The following is a 17,176-nucleotide window of genomic DNA, read 5'->3' on the forward strand; positions in this document are numbered from 1 at the left end:
ACAAAAGAAGAGTGTGGAGCCTGAGGGTAAAACGGCTGAAAAGAGACCATTCTGGTGGTGGGATCCAAAAGAAGAAGCACGAGGAAGGCAGTGCTCGAGAGTAAAAAAAAAGAAAAGAAACAAAAGAAGACGAGAGACTGCAAGGTGCTAAGGGATCCGAAAAAGAAGTGGAGAACAGCGAACATATAAGTAGAACATCGAGACAAGTTAAAGATAAGGTCTACGGCAAGAGAGAAGTCAAAAGAATATAAAGGAGAAAAGAATCGGAGAAGGTGTCTTACCCCAAGATTCATCGATTCGACAAAAAAGAAATCCCGGGTATTTTCTAATCTTTCTCTCTGTCCTTTATTCTTAATTTCTATTTTTTCATTTTATTTTAGTTATAAGATAGATGTAAGTTTAGTTTTTAAGTTAGAGTAAAAATATATCGACCCGCGTATATTTGTCACGTGCCACGAAGTCTTGTTTGTTGGTTAGATAAAAAGAAGTGGTCAACGCCTGTGTATCTTAACTAAGCCAGTGAGATAAAGTTGGGATCGTGTAAAAAAAGAACCGTTTTCGTTGTGAATAAATATAATACTTTGTGCTATTTTTGTTATCAAAGTCTTTTTTTTGTACCTTCCTGCTCGCGGGATCCAGTACGTATCATAACGAACATCACATTGGCGTCCGTGACAGGATCCCAACGATAAAATAAAAAGGCGTTTGATCATATGTAAGTTTTAATTTTGACGGGTAAAATATTGTTATATTTCCGTGTAATCATTTTGTATATATATATTATAATGACCACGAACAGCCCAGTCGGAAGTTCGAGTTCAGGGGAAGGAGTAGGCCCCAACCCACCGGTAGTGGTAACAGGATTCCTTGGGATGATTCCTATGTTTTCCGGATCGCAAAATGATGTGGTAAATGTAAAACAATTCTTTCAGACAATTGAAAATATCGCGCGTCTTGCAGGTTGGGACGACGGGGTTAAGGTGGCTGTTCTGCAAGCAAGGCTTAAAGGAGAGCCACTAACCACCTTTATGTGTTTATTAGAACAGTATCCTGGGTCATACTGTGAGATAAAAAGGGATCTAATAAAGTGCTTTGGTAAAAGAGGAGCTGGCGATAGGGATATCGTAGATCAATTACTAACCCTGAAGCAAGGGGGCAATGAGTCGGTAGCAGATTTTTCGGTCCGCACTAGAACTTTGCTTGCCCGTGCTATGAAAGAAAACAACAAAATTTGCATGCTGCGGGACGACATGATTCTTGAGCGCTTTATTAAAGGTCTGAAGGGAAGTATAAAAATTAATGTGATGAGAAAAGCTCTGAAGACGTTAGAGGAGGCTTTTGACGCTGCTGAGGCGGAGGAATTGATCGAAATCGAATTCAATGGCCGGTTCGAGCGAAGGACAGTTAGCGCGGCAATCGAGGAGAATGTAGATATCATGGTAGGGGAGCGTGAGGACAATAGGATAGATAGGGATAAAAACAATGAGAGAATGATGGAGTTGGAAAGAAAGGTCGATACCCTTGTTGAGGCGGTAGGAAAGTTGTTGGACACCAGGAGTCAGGAACCGGAAAGAAATAATAAAAGGTGTTATGTGTGCGGAGAAGTGGGCCATTTCGCCCGGGGATGCCCAAAGCGAGCGAATGCTCGTTTAAACTGATTAGGGAGCGTAATAGAGGCCAGCATAGCGCTCCTCACATATCGGTCAGTCTGGCCAATGATATATTAATATCGCGAAAGGGTCTCCCGTTTGTCGAGGGTGAAGTGGAAAACATTAAGTTTTCTTTCCTGATCGACACTGGTGCGGAGAAGTCGATAATAGATTTAAAAGCAGTGGGAAGTGTCCCGAGAGAGAAGGTAATTAGGGCCACACTGAAAGATGAAAGTGTTGGTATAAGGGGCATCAACGGGAGTATCACTGAGTATGAAGAAAATCTAAGGGTAGAAATAAGTTACGGGGGCCAGGTGTGTGGTGTAACGGTTGCGTGTATGCAGCTACCGGAACACATGGAGTATGACGGCATATTGGGGATGGACGTCGTGAACGACCTGTATAAAATTATTGACGGGGTTAGGAGATCGGTGAAAAGGGGCTCGACTCATAGGTTCCGATATAAAGACCACCACGATGAGTGTCTGGACGTAACCCCCATTGAGATTAAGGGCTTAGATAGCTTAAATTTGGAGGAAAGGAAACTTGTTTATGATATATTTGGAAAATACCCTGGATGCTTTGCAAGTTCAATCAAGGACCTAACGGGGATGATGGGCGAGCTACATAGTCCTGTAGTAGACCAAACTAAGCCTGTAAGCATCCACCAATACCGCATTCCTGAATGCTATTTACCAAGACTGAAAGAATTAACAAAATCGTATCTAAGAGCAGGTATTATAGAGGAGAGCTCCTCGGCGTGGAACTCGCCCATTCATATCGTTGAGAAGCAAAGTGGGGAAATCCGCATGACCCTGGATTTAAGACGCGTAAATGACCTTACTGCCCCCCCAGGAATTTCCAATCTCCCGTGTGGACGAGATTTTGAGTAAGTTCCACGGAAGCAAATATTTCTCAGTCTTGGACCTAAAGTCCGGATATTTTCAAAAAGCTTTAGACCCTTCCGTGAGACATGTTTATGCGTTTTCAACCCCGTGGGGGAAGTTCCAGATGTGTCGCCTCCCACAGGGGGCTAAGAATAGTGGCCGCTTTTTTCAGGCAGTAATGTCTAGAGTATTAACCCGTTTCGTAGGGATCAACTGTTATATATTCCAGGATGATGTTGTTTTATTTTCAAAGTCATTGAACGACCATTTAACTTTATTAAACGAAGTCGTAGGAACCCTTCACAGCAAAAACCTTAAACTACACCCTACAAAAAGTCGTTTTATTGTGGGGGAGGTCAAATATCTCGGTCATATTATTAATCAGAAAGGAATACTCCTGGATAATGATAACGTGAAGGCAATTCGCGAAGTAAAGCCGCCGATTAATACAAAGGGTGTACGGAGCTTCTTGGGTATAATTGGTTATTTTAGGAGTTTCATACCCAGATTTTCCGACCTCGCACTGCCCCTTACAAATCTTACAAGGAAGAACAAAAAATTTGCCTGGGATGCGGCATGCCAAGATAGCTTTGAAAAGTTTAAGAACATACTTTCTAAACCCCCTCTTTTATGTCATCCCGATTTTAGTTCCCCATTTCACCTATATACGGACGCGTCAGAGAAATGCGTCGGTGCGGTGTTGGGGCAAATGAAAGATAAAGGTTTCTGCCCAGTGGGATACTTCAGTCGACGGTTTAGTAGTACAGAAGAAAATTACTCAACAGTCGAAAGGGAGTGCTTGGCGATGGTGCTGTCATTGCGACATTTTAAACCGCTGGTTTTAGGTCACCCCATAGAACTGCATACCGATCATAAACCGTTAATTTTCATGACAAATATGAATAATCACAACAAAAGGCTCATGAGGTGGTCGACGGAGTTAGCTGATTATAACATAAAGATAACTCACGTGAAGAGCCGACATAATGAAGTTGCAGATGCGTTATCACGCATGAATTGTAATCAGGAGGAACGTGGCAGAGCGGTGTGCAGTGCTATAGTAGAAAATCGGAAACTTTGGGAAGAGGTAGTCAAATCCCAATCTAAGGACGAGTTCCTTAGACGTATGCGTAGTAATCGGGAGTCGCAAAGGCGGGAGCGATGCGAGGTGATGGGGGGCATTCAGCTGGAATTCAGGCTGGAAGATGATGTGTTGATGCACGTGAAACCGAGAAGGATGGGCCTCGGAAATAGAGCACATGTGTGTGTGGGGAAGGAAGTGGCTGATCGTGTAATTTGGTCGATCCACAGCTCTCCACTGTCAGGGCATCTTGGTGCCGAGAAGACGCATGACTTGGTTGATAAGTATTATTACATCAGGGACCTAAAGAGTCGCATTAAGCGTATAATCAGAGGATGTGAAACGTGCCAAAGGCATAATCTGCATAGGGGGCGGGCCCCATTTCAGGAAACGAAAACTGCGGAAGTTCCCCTTCAGAAAGTTGCAATCGATATCATCAGCCCACTCCCGATATCCCGTAAAGGCAATAGGTATATCCTCACGATTATTGACATTTTTACACGCTATGCCGAAGCAATACCTATCCCCAGTCAATCGGCCCAAGTCATAGCTGAGGCCATATTCGAAAACCTGATATGCCGTTATGGTTGTCCTGATGTAATCGTGTCTGATAGGGCGGCAAATTTTACATCGAGCCTTTTCAAAGAGGTGTGTGACGCGCTCTTGATTAAGCGCAACATAACAACTGCCTACCGTCCGTGCTCCAACTCCGTTTGCGAGCGCTTCAATAAAACTATATGTGGAATCATCGCACGCATATCAGAGGGGGATGAGCATAGTTGGGATGAGTTTGTAAATCAGGCTTTGTTCGCATATAACAATTCGACTCACTCGGCAACGAATGAGTCTCCTGCTTTCTTGTTGTACGGCATTGACCCTCATTTTCCTGGCGCGTTTCCAAGCGAGAGCCCAGTTGATGATTATGATAGGAATCAGGGGTGGAGGTTTATAAATAAATTAAATGTGATAAGAGAAGCTGCATATAACTTAGGTAGGCAGCGTAATCAAAGAAATAGGTGGAGAATAAATAGAGGTAGAAAGTGCGAGATATGGAAAGAAGGCCAAAGGGTGTGGCTTCTGCGTAAGGGAAAGAGGAAAGGTGTAGGGAAGTTCTCACCTAAGTATCTGGTGCCTTACAGAATCACCCGTGTGTTGGGGCCTGTTACGGTGGAGTTGGCAGGCAACAGGAAGAAAGACAAATGGATAGTTCATACAGATCGCATCAAGAATTGCTACTCCCCAATCTATAGAGAACAGAGGAGTGTTCGGCGTTCACGCCGGAAGGAAGATGCACAGGGCGAATTAAATGGCATGGAGGATGAAGAGGCGGATGACCATCTAAGGATATGGGCTCACCTAAGGAATGCAGCACCTGATACATCTGCACCCCAAGTGAGAAGAAATGAGGATAATGAGATAGGGAATAGGAATATGACCGAGGGGGACGTAGAGCCACAATCCCGCTATAATTTGCGGGGAAAGCGGATAAACTACCATAAATTACACCATGGTGTTTAACTCATAAAGGGGGACATATGTGGCCGTCGGCCATGTTTTTTTTGTATAATTTTGTACATATGTTCGTATTTTATTGGATTAGTTTTAAGTCTTTCCTGTCTCTTTGTTCTAAAATTCTTCCTAGAACGTTTTCTTAATCCTTCTCCCATGGGGGTAAGACGACCAGTTCCGAGAACGTGGGAAAACAAAAGAAGAGTGTGGAGCCTGAGGGTAAAACGGCTGAAAAGAGACCATTCTGGTGGTGGGATCCAAAAGAAGAAGCACGAGGAAGGCAGTGCTCGAGAGTAAAAAAAAAGAAAAGAAACAAAAGAAGACGAGAGACTGCAAGGTGCTAAGGGATCCGAAAAAGAAGTGGAGAACAGCGAACATATAAGTAGAACATCGAGACAAGTTAAAGATAAGGTCTACGGCAAGAGAGAAGTCAAAAGAATATAAAGGAGAAAAGAATCGGAGAAGGTGTCTTACCCCAAGATTCATCGATTCGACAAAAAAGAAATCCCGGGTATTTTCTAATCTTTCTCTCTGTCCTTTATTCTTAATTTCTATTTTTTCATTTTATTTTAGTTATAAGATAGATGTAAGTTTAGTTTTTAAGTTAGAGTAAAAATATATCGACCCGCGTATATTTGTCACGTGCCACGAAGTCTTGTTTGTTGGTTAGATAAAAAGAAGTGGTCAACGCCTGTGTATCTTAACTAAGCCAGTGAGATAAAGTTGGGATCGTGTAAAAAAAGAACCGTTTTCGTTGTGAATAAATATAATACTTTGTGCTATTTTTGTTATCAAAGTCTTTTTTTTGTACCTTCCTGCTCGCGGGATCCAGTACGTATCATAACGAACATCACACTATAAAATAATATTTAATTATACTTTCTATTTGCAAAATTTCCTCAATTTTAACTCAAAATAAGAAAAAAGTGAGCTTTTAAGAAATTTGAGGGATTTCCCGGGACAAGAAGAATTTCCCGGGTTAAAAAAACAACCGGGATCCTGTTTGAGAAACCCTAATTGTAATATTTTAGATTATATAATCAAAGTCGTAAAAAACTCAGAGACAAAAATGTAAAAAATTACAAAGATTAAGGAAAGTATTAAATTTAAAAAATTATGTCATAAAATTTATTCTCCGTGCTTTGATTTTAGCGAAATTTTTAATTATATCGTCAAAATATAATTTCTTTTGCATATTTTTCTCATATAATATGAAAAAGAAAACTTGTTTTAGTTTTTAGAGGAAATTCCGGGATTTAGTTCTGCTCCAGGTGCAATATACAGCAGAATCTCGCATAACGAGCATAATTCGTTCCAGATTCCTACTCGTAATGCAAAATGCTCGTTAATCGAAACAATTTTTTTCTAGAGAAATTAATGTAAAATACGATAATGCGTTCCACGCTGAAAAAGTGCTCAAATGTTTTATGTATAACGTTTATTCAAAAAAATTGTACAATATACATTGTGAAGGACCGTGAATCATCATCTTTTTTCTAGCGCGGAATGAACCATCCTGGAATGAGAATTCGATGTGCAGAAACAAAAAAAAAAAAAGAAAAAAAAATCACAGCTAATATGTTTGATAAACACTCCAAACGATATGCCAAATTCTCGGGTTATGTAAATGCTATAATTAAATATTAGAAATTAATTAATTTGACTAGAGATAGGCAGTTATGTTTCCATCTTGTATTAAATTTAATAATTATAAATAGTTAATTTTTAATTCAAACATTTTTAAAATTTAATTTGGAATCTGTCATTAATCGGTTATTATATACGGGCTATGGTTGTTGATGTTTATAAGTAATATGTGTAAACACAAGTTTAGAAAAATATGTGATCGCAAGCGACACTAAGATGCTAGCGGAACAAGTGCTAAACATATGCCGCATGCGCACAATTCGCCCTCTCATCACTCGTAATGTGAAATATCGCTCGTTAAGCGAGGCAAATTTTTACAATTTGTTTTGCTCGTTATGCAAAATACTCGTTGTAAGATGTGCTCGTTAAGCGAGATTTCACTGTATATCTAAAAATATTAATCTTTTGAAATCTAGAGAAGCACAAATTTTCATTAGCATACACATTAACTAAGGTGACCAGATTTCTTGAACGCAAAAGCGGGACGCCAGATTAATATTAGTACAATGTACAGGTACAGTACACTAACTCTTTGTTGGTTACAAATAATTATTTGAAATAAGTAGCATATGTAATTAATATGACCCGCAGGAGTATTTATTGATCACATTTTTATAGTAACAAGTAAGAAATAAATCACCTTATTCGTTTGACCTAGGATTGCCTACGAGTTACAGGTATACCTCGAGTTACGTCGTTTGTCAAAAAAGTACATGGAAAAATAAAAATCAAGTTTAAGTCATTTTATTTGACTTTAATATTTGTGGCAGACGGACGGTCTGCCACAAATATTAAAGTCGTAATATCACTAGAAAAGCGTTAAAAGTATATAAAATCATATTAAAATATGTACATTTACAGTAAATGTTAATATAATCATCATAAATCCTAGAGAACGAAATATGAAAACATCTGTGTTTCTGCGTTGTCGTCTTATTTAGCGATCTTTAAGTGCTCGTTATTGGCGTTTTCCACCGTAGTTTCGACTTACGTCGTAACTACACAAGTAAATTCGACTTACGTCGCCTCTCCTAGAACCAATTACCGACGTAAGGCGAGGTATACCTGTATTTACTCTAAAGGCTAAAGCGAACAATAGACCGGAAGAATGTGTGGCCAACAAGTATTTCATAGATGAGTAGAGCTTTCGTAACATTCCTTCAGCTGCATTTCGTAAACTTTCTCGCAGGACTTGTCAGTAAAGTTACACTTGACTATCAGCATGCCTTTTTAACATTTCAACTTTAAGCTGTGTTTTCTCGGTTGTCCCAATCTTTCACTTGCAGCATTAGTTCCCGGGAGACACAAGACAAACTTGACATGCTTTAAAACTCGTTTATATGGCACATGATTTTCTGTGAAATGTTTAAATATTTCCATCCGTAGATCTGCAACGGTCGACTTCTTGGTGTTCCACTCGCAAATCTTTTCTTTGGAAACAAACTTGGTAATTTAAGTGATCTTATCAAATAACTTATTGCCATTGAAAGCCCGGTTTGGAAATTTGTATATGACTTGTGGTAAGCTTGTTTCGGTATTTTTCCAAGTCAGCGTTTCTTTCAAAGCAACTCAGCTGAAGTCATTTATGTCTTCAAATTGCCCTATTCTTTCTTGAAAATGCTTAACACTGTTGTCATAGAACTTAATATTTTATCATCATAATCACTATCAAGAATCAAATTACAGTAAAATCCTGTTAAAATATTTTTGAAGAAACCGGCTTGGAAAAGTGTCTTAAGCGAGAATGACAAAAAAACTTTTTTTAAATCAAGATATTTGATTACAGAAGAAATACAATGAAATGTGATAGCTACAACTTTTCAAAATACTGATCCAGAGTGGCTTGCTTTTTGTTTTTAGTGCAAGCTTCTAAACATGCAAGATTCTAGGAAAAACATAGCGTAATATTCGGGCCAATACGGTATATAAATATATACATTTATATACACTTAACAATATGATAAGACGGCGCAGAACTTCTTGGAAAGCACAGATACTCGACGGAGCTACCTATTTACAGCCTACTGTTTTTAAAACCATCGTTAGTCAACTCACTATTTTTTTCTAATCGATCACTGCAATAAATTTAATATTTTGAAAAAAATAATTTTTGAATTCAAAAGTATTTACAGTTGAAATTTATCAGCCAATCAAAAGCATAATTTCAATTTCCGAACACTTGGCACTTTTCCACTTCTATTAGTTGATGGTTAGAAATCGTTTAACTATTGATATTGGAATCAAACTTAACGAATCTCATTTGTACATAAATTTTCAAAATTTCAATTTTAAAGTTTGTTAGCATTGGCCGTTAAACGAATTAACTTCATAAATTTCGGTATTAATTACCTATTTCATAATATCAAACGTTACGCACCCTTCTTTCGAAATTACATGATTCTTGTTCATGCATCTAGGAATTGGTCACCGACATGATCATTTTAAAGAGTAAAAATTACTTCACAGGCTGATATCTTGTAACATGTTATGGGCATCTTATGTGGAAATTTTTAACATGTGTCTTATGAGCGAAATAACATGATCGCAAAATTTGAACAACTTAGACGGGAAACATCGCATTCAAAAACATCTTAACAGAGTTTTACTGTATAATGCCATTTTGAGGTCCCCGGCAAACGTCAGGTTCATCCATGAGTTAAATTTAAAACGTCCCCTGCATATTGTTTTCTGGAAATTCCTGGAAATTTGCCAATAGCAGCAAATTCCCTCGTGGCGCGGCAATATACTTCAGCCGCACCTTCACTACGATGCATTCACGCAAGCATATATTATAGATAGACTGTCAGATGACAATGGAGTCTTCTGGTTGAGCGTGCTGCCTTGTATTTTTATTCTCCGAGCGGAAAGTGGGATGCTTAGGCATCCCGGCGGCATAACGGGCATGAACTTAAAATGTGGGACGTGTCTCGCGTAAAGCGGGACGTCTAGTCACCTTAAATCAGCTTTATTTTTATCTTAATCCTACATTTTTACTTTCCCGGCTGTTAAATACAACAGAGGAAAAGTATGGCAATCGGTAAAAGAAAATGACTCCCTCCCAAACTTTTGCATTTTTGGACGCAGGAAACTTGAAACGTCGAGAAATGCAAACAATTCGGAGATTTTTGGGAGGTCTGTATGGATGTTAGTGCGAGTGTGTGAGTTTGGCACCAACTCCTGTGCTTTTTCCCGAAAATTTCCGAAATTTTGCAGGGAGATTTGTGTATTAGGGAGATTGACGCTGTTAAATTTTGATTGTTAAAGGTCCAGCGAGTGGGTAGATAGAGAGGTCATGTGTCATATCGCGAGTGTAATCGGATTTAATATTTTTAAAGCTAAAGAACATTTTCAAAACTAAAACATAAAAAATTCAATTATATCTTGAAATTATTCTGCCGGGTGATGTTAGTCACAGAATATAAATTCTGTAGAAAGCCACGGAACCATCATCAAGGTCTCACCCTCATCCGTGGGTTTTTTGTTTGTCCAGAAACCCCGTAATGACTAGGCAGAATCGCCATTACGGGAAAAACTGGAATCACGACATTTACAAATATAAATATTGTTGATATATTGGAAATTATCTCGGGAATTCTGTTTTCATGCGTTAGAATGTTATGTAACTGGAATTGGTACACCATATCCAAGTGAGGAAAACAGTACGAATTTTATTTATCATTGACGGCACAACGACGCTGAAGCACTTTCCAATTGAAATTAAAAATTAATTCTGTACATTGTTCGCAATTGATGACAGATAAGACAGGCAAATATATCCAATCGAAAGGAATTTTCTTCTATAATCAAGTATCGAAATCTTCCAGTGCAATTTGCAAATCCAATTTTCCACAAAGTTTTCAATCGGCAAATTAAAAACATTAAAATGATGTGTCTTTAATGCATTTTCGATCAATTCGTCATCTGATGTATAAATTGAAATTGTAAATAATCAAACACGAAATGTTAAAAATTGAAAACAAACTTCCCTTTTACATCTCTTGTGACCTGAATTCTGAAATTAATGATAAGTTTTTTGAATATTGAAGATGGATTTACACTTATCTTTTAATTGAGATCCTTTCACGTTTATAAAACTTTACACTTTCAGATAAGATAGAAAGAAAATCTGAAAATGCATTCTTCACAATGAAAAATTTATAACAAAAGGAGAGTAATTGTTACTTTGACTTATATTGTTTCAATTTTAATTATTATCTTTTGAGATAATTTAAGTATGATGCGAAACTTATATTATTAGAATTTTAATTCAAATCCCCTTAGAAATTTGAGATTTATTATTTATTCAATAAATGAAAATTTTGTTGGAATTAAATAAGCATAACATTTCCATATTTAATAAAATGTTATTTGGCACGATGAATAGCCCGCATTTGAGGAAAACTTTTGATATGGGGTCTCGAAGGCTTTGCAGCGTACTTTTATTTTTCCATTTTCAATCTCGTACCATTATGCAACACTAATTCGTGACGGAGCATGCAAACTAAACTTTTTAGAATTCACAGTAAGAAGGGATTTCTCGAAATTCCCCGCCGGGGGGGAGAAGGAGAGCATTAAGGCTTAACCGGAAGAACGGCTTCTACTGTACTATTTTAGATGCGATTTTTTGTTTTCAACTACGTTTAGTCTTCATTGAGTACTTAGGTGTATTAAATTGATAACATTTCAGATATTGTTATAAATATTTTTATATATTTCGATTTTTTAATCAAATGTTCGAACTGTTTTAAATTCGAATTTGCTATTACATATTGGTTTGACTATAGAACGATTGTAAACGTTCCAGAAAATTGATCAAATTGAAAACAGTTCGTTTGATTTTCAGCAATTCTCAGTGGACAATCTTTACTTTCTCATAAAAAGTATTCTGTCAAGCTTGACCAGGGAATTTCTAATAGGTCGTATACAGAGCCGTAACTAGGGTATGGCCAACGTGGCTCCCGCTATAGGCGCCGATTTAATAAAGGCGCCAACGAGAAGGTTTTGGAATAATATGTATTCGAAATTAATAACACAAAAAAACTTCTATAATTATATTTATATAGTATTTATTATCTGTAATTTTTATGAACATATATTTCAGAAATAAACCACCATTTTTTATTTTTATTTAATAACAAAACTTAAAAAAAACGCGCCATTTTTATTCTTGGCCATAGGCGTCCAAAATCCTAGTTACGGCACTGGTCGTATAGTATGTTACCGGCAAAACCCGATTTTACGCCAAACTAGTTTGGCGTAAGCGTGTCAGGCCAAACTAATTTAGAATTATTATTCAAGTATATTAATGGTTAAAATAAAATTAAAAGGCAATCAATTAGATGAACAATATTTATTCAAACATAGTCTACTTAATTATAAAAAAACGGGGTTAATGTTAGCCTATCTATCGAAGGTGGCTGCTCGTCTCCGAGTCCAGCAATCAGAAGACAGGGGACAGTGGGGACGCGCGTTCTAACCTAACCTATTCTAATAAATTACCATAATTATTAGCAACCAAATTATTAGAATAGGTTAGGTTAGGTTAGAACGTGCGTCCCACTATTCCCTGTCTTCTGATCGATGGAATCGGAGACGAGCCGCCATCTTCGATACCTAGGGTTACATTAACCAAAAACGGTATTAATTAGAAGTGACACAACACTTGTACAAAACTGCTGTATAAAATAAAAATAAGCTAATCAGTACTTATCAGTTTGTATTTTTTTTAAGCCATGCAGGGCCGGATTTACCAATCCAGGGGCCCTGGGCACAAATTCGGTGGGGGTCCCCCTTTAAGAGTAGGCAAATTTGATGATTTAGAAAATTTACACAAAATACTGTACTTTCAATTAGATTTGAACTAGGAAGTTGTAAATTTCATTTAAAAATAAGGTTATTGTAAACATACATATATTTTATTGTGTAAAACTAATTATTTTAATTTAACTGAAAAATACCTATATGAAATTTTTTCCCGAAATTTTCCGATGTTTCATAGGTTTTTTCCCGGGTTTGGTTTTCTCTGCCTGTTGCCCTCATGATTAGGCCACACTAGGCTGTCGCGGTAATAGAAAAAAATTATGTTTAAACATAATTTTTTTTAGTTTTGTGGGGGCCCTGGGCACAGGCCCCAAATGCCCTTATGTAAATCCGGCCCTGAAGTCATGCACTGTACCCATACCTGTCGTTCGAAAATATTTTCAAAAATTCAAACGAAAATAATAAAAATAACTTTTAAAATCAAACTAAAATTAAAAATGAACTTATTTGTGTTTTATGATGAACTTAAATTAACTATTAATATACTTGAATAATAATTCTAAACTAGTTTGGCCTGACACGCTTATGCCAAACTAGTTTGGCCTAGGCCAGGAGTCGGCAGTTTGTCAACTGAAAAGAGCCAAATTGTCATGGAAACAGGATAACAAAAGTACCAGAGAGCCGCACGTTACACGGATGGACAGACAGATGGACATGGGTTATATATAAAGATATGCTTCAAATGCTACCACTCGCATGCGACTCATATTAATCAACGTAAGTGTGGTCATGTGCGGACGGGCTAAAGAGTGGTAGAGAGTATGCCGTACGAGTCGAAGTTTGTTCGGCGGCTCTATCTCGTAAACTCATAAGTTATAAGGCTGCTTGAGATGAGGTGAAATTGTAGTTTATGTCCGAATAGCCTCAAACATTTATGCAAAGAACCGCTCCTGCCAACCCCTGGCCTAGGCAAAACTAGTTTGGAGTAAAATCGGGTTTTTGCCGGTAACATATATATAACTCCACCCTGTGAAGGGAGTCTTTTTAGCAAGGTAACTGGGTGGTAAGAGATGGAGAACCCCTGAAAAATTCCTAAAATTTTTTGACCTGTTAGGATTGATCCCAGGTCCCCAGAAAAGTAAGGGCTGGCATCTTAACCACTGGACCATCAGGCTGTCAATACTTTATTTGTATAGTAATTTATCTTATCTCAGAATGCATATGAGTAGTATAAGGGAGAGAGACTCTGGGATAATTTGTTAAACTTTTAAGACTTTATAACTTTTATCGTAGTAACGCTCAACATTTCGAGGGAAAGACGTCGACCAGGGGCTAAAAATGGCAATAACCGTTGAATCGTTCGAGCGATTCTACGATATTAGCATTCCAAAAGCTCTCGTAGACATTAAAACCACGCCCATTTTTGTTGCCCCTTCGGATATACTTCACCGCGAAATGTGAGCGAGCGTTTTTACAATACGACGAACGAGCGATTGTAGAATAATTCGCCGAGTCTTAAGAGAAACGATATTTTTGTTATATATTTTTTTAAGACATTTTTTGTTTATATATAGATCTCTTTACAATACGACGATCGCCGACGAGTCTTAAGAGAAACGATATTTTTTTTAAGAGATTTTTTTGTTTATATATAGACCTCTTAAGAGAATTAATATTATTTTATATATATATAGCTCCGGCAAACGTTGTTTTGCATATAAATTATTTCTAGTAATTGTCTAAGCTGACCATCACGCTTGTGTGGCTCAAAATGTAAACTTATTATTGTATAACACTTTCCCCGTGGGCGAATTTAAAAAAATCCCTTCTTAGTGTCGATTCTCGTGACGTACCCTATTCGGATCAGCGCATCTAATGTATTAATACCGAGTTCTTCACAGTAAGCCTTAATCCGTCACTTTTCCCGATGGGAATATCAAAAATCCTTTTTGTGTATTGCTGTGGACGTACTATGAAACGCATTAAAACGCAAAAAACGCATGTAAAATAATATAGAAGCCGAGTTCTTCACGGAAGGCTTAATCCCGTCCATCTCCCCCACTGTGGGGAATTTCGACACGTATATTATATAAAAACACGTGCGTTTTGAATGCACGTGCGTCAAATTTCAGAGGAACGCATAGAACAAACGAACGTCTCACATTTATTATATAGATAGACTAGAAAATGACTTCGTCATTCGAAATAGAATTAATGCTCACAGACAAGCAACTTAGGTCGTCGGAAGTTGCTGCCATCTGTCTGGTCATAAAGCCTTAATCCATTATACAATATTTTTGCAAGGGGGAAATGGTGTAGGTGATTAAAAATAGATGTAGCCATTCTCAGACCTACTGAATATGCATATAATTTGGTAAATAATCGTAAAGCGTTTCGGATAATTAATAACTTGTGACCGAGAATTTATTATAATAAGATTAACTTTAATATTTAAGATATTTTTTTTGTTAAGCCAGTGCCTCTGTTGGCAAAATATTAACTTATTTTCCTTCGAAATTTCGAAGGCGATAAAAAAATTACAAAAGCGGAACCGTCCGTCGCTATTCGGATCGCGCCATGCTATTTGGTTTTTATCGATCTTTACTATATTTTTTTTTCCTCTTTCTTTTATTTATTTTTATATTTTTATATATATTTTTATTTTTTTATATTTATATATTTTTATTTTTATTTTTATAAGTTCTTTGTTAAGCTGGTGCCATCTGTCGACAAATTAATTTGTGTCGCGACTACGATTAAATAAACGACACACAATTTTCTCTCTTGTCTTTTTATTTGAAATACAAGCTAAATGATATTATAATAATTAAAAAACAAATAAATATAAAAAAGTTATAATAAAAAAATGATGTATAATATGTATTTAACGTATAATAAAAAATATAGATGAGTAGATGGGATCTCCGTCAAATGTATCTAAAAAAAACAATAAATATTATGTTGTATATTTATTTTTAAAAAAATTTTTATTATAAATAGTTTAAATTAGAAATTAAAAGTAGATTGTAAGGAAAATCCGCAAGAAAAAAAAAAGCAGAGGGCGTTAGTTGTTGTTCTTTTTCGAAACAAAGAAGATTGTCAAAGAAAGAAAGATGCTTAGTCATTGTGTCTAAATGCAACTGTTGCTTTTTGACTTACAATTGTTTTAAATATAAGAGACGATCGATAGGATTAGTCGATGTATCGCTATCAACCGCGTCTATAAGAACCGCGAAGGTAAGAAGTTTAAGATTAAAATTATAAAAAGTGAATTAAAGCTATAAAAAAAAAAGTTTAAGAACTAGCTTTAAGAACTTTGAAGAGGAAGAGCATCAAATATGCTTTTTTCATAAAGGAACATGGAAAATTATGAAGCGCAATGGTAATTATCTTTTTTATATTTTAGTAAAAAAATTTTTATTCAATTATATTTTTTTTAAAAAAGTATTTCGTAATTTTTCAGAATCATCGGATATTCCGATAGACAATATTTATTTCGTTAAACCACCAGTAACATCAACCCTTAACATTGAATCCGAAATTAAAATCAACATATGCAAAAAAGAAACGATTGATTATAACAGAAAAACCTATTGTAATCTAATTAATTTAAATGCTCAATTTAAAAAAACTATTAATATTCTTTATGTAGGCCTCAAACATATAATAATAAAAATGGGAAATAGAAAATTGATATTATTTGAAAAAGACCTATAGAAGGTAAGTTTTTCAAAAAACTTTATATAAAATTTTAAATAATAGATGTAAGAATATTCCGCAAGATTTTTCGAAGCAAAGAAAGACCGGTGTCTAGGCATAAGCTCATTCTTTAGTTTTTTAATATTCGAAATAAATTTAAGCTAATGCTTCCTAAAGCTAGTTCTTAAACTTTTTTTTATAGCTTTAATTCACTTTTTATAATTTTAATCTTAAACTTCTTACCTTCGCGGTTCTTATAGACGCGGTTGATAGCGATACATCGACTAATCCTATCGATCGTCTCTTATATTTAAAACAATTGTAAGTCAAAAAGCAACAGTTGCATTTAGACACAATGACTAAGCATCTTTCTTTCTTTGACAATCTTCTTTGTTTCGAAAAAGAACAACAACTAACGCCCTCTGCTTTTTTTTTCTTGCGGATTTTCCTTACAATCTACTTTTAATTTCTAATTTAAACTATTTATAATAAAATTTTTTTTAAAATAAATATACAACATAATATTTATTGTTTTTTTAGATACATTTGACGGAGATCCCATCTACTCATCTATATTTTTTATTATACGTTAATACATATTATACATCATTTTTTTATTATAACTTTTTTATATTTATTTGTTTTTTAATTATTATAATATCATTTAGCTTGTATTTCAAATAAAAAGACAAGAGAGAAAATTGTGTGTCGTTTATTTAATCGTAGTCGCGACACAAATTAATTTGTCGACAGATGGCGCCAGCTTAACAAAAAAAAACTTATAAAAATAAAAATATATAAATATAAAAAATAAAAAATATATAAAATATTATTTATAAAATAAAAATATATATATATTTTATTATTAAATATAAAAATAAATAAAAGAAAAGAAAAAAATATATATATCGTAAAAGAATCGATAAAAACCAAATAGCAAATGG

This window comes from Centruroides vittatus, unplaced genomic scaffold, assembly GCF_030686945.1.
Source record: "Centruroides vittatus isolate TY-2023 unplaced genomic scaffold, ASM3068694v2 scaffold_769, whole genome shotgun sequence".
Lineage (NCBI taxonomy): Eukaryota > Metazoa > Arthropoda > Arachnida > Scorpiones > Buthidae > Centruroides > Centruroides vittatus.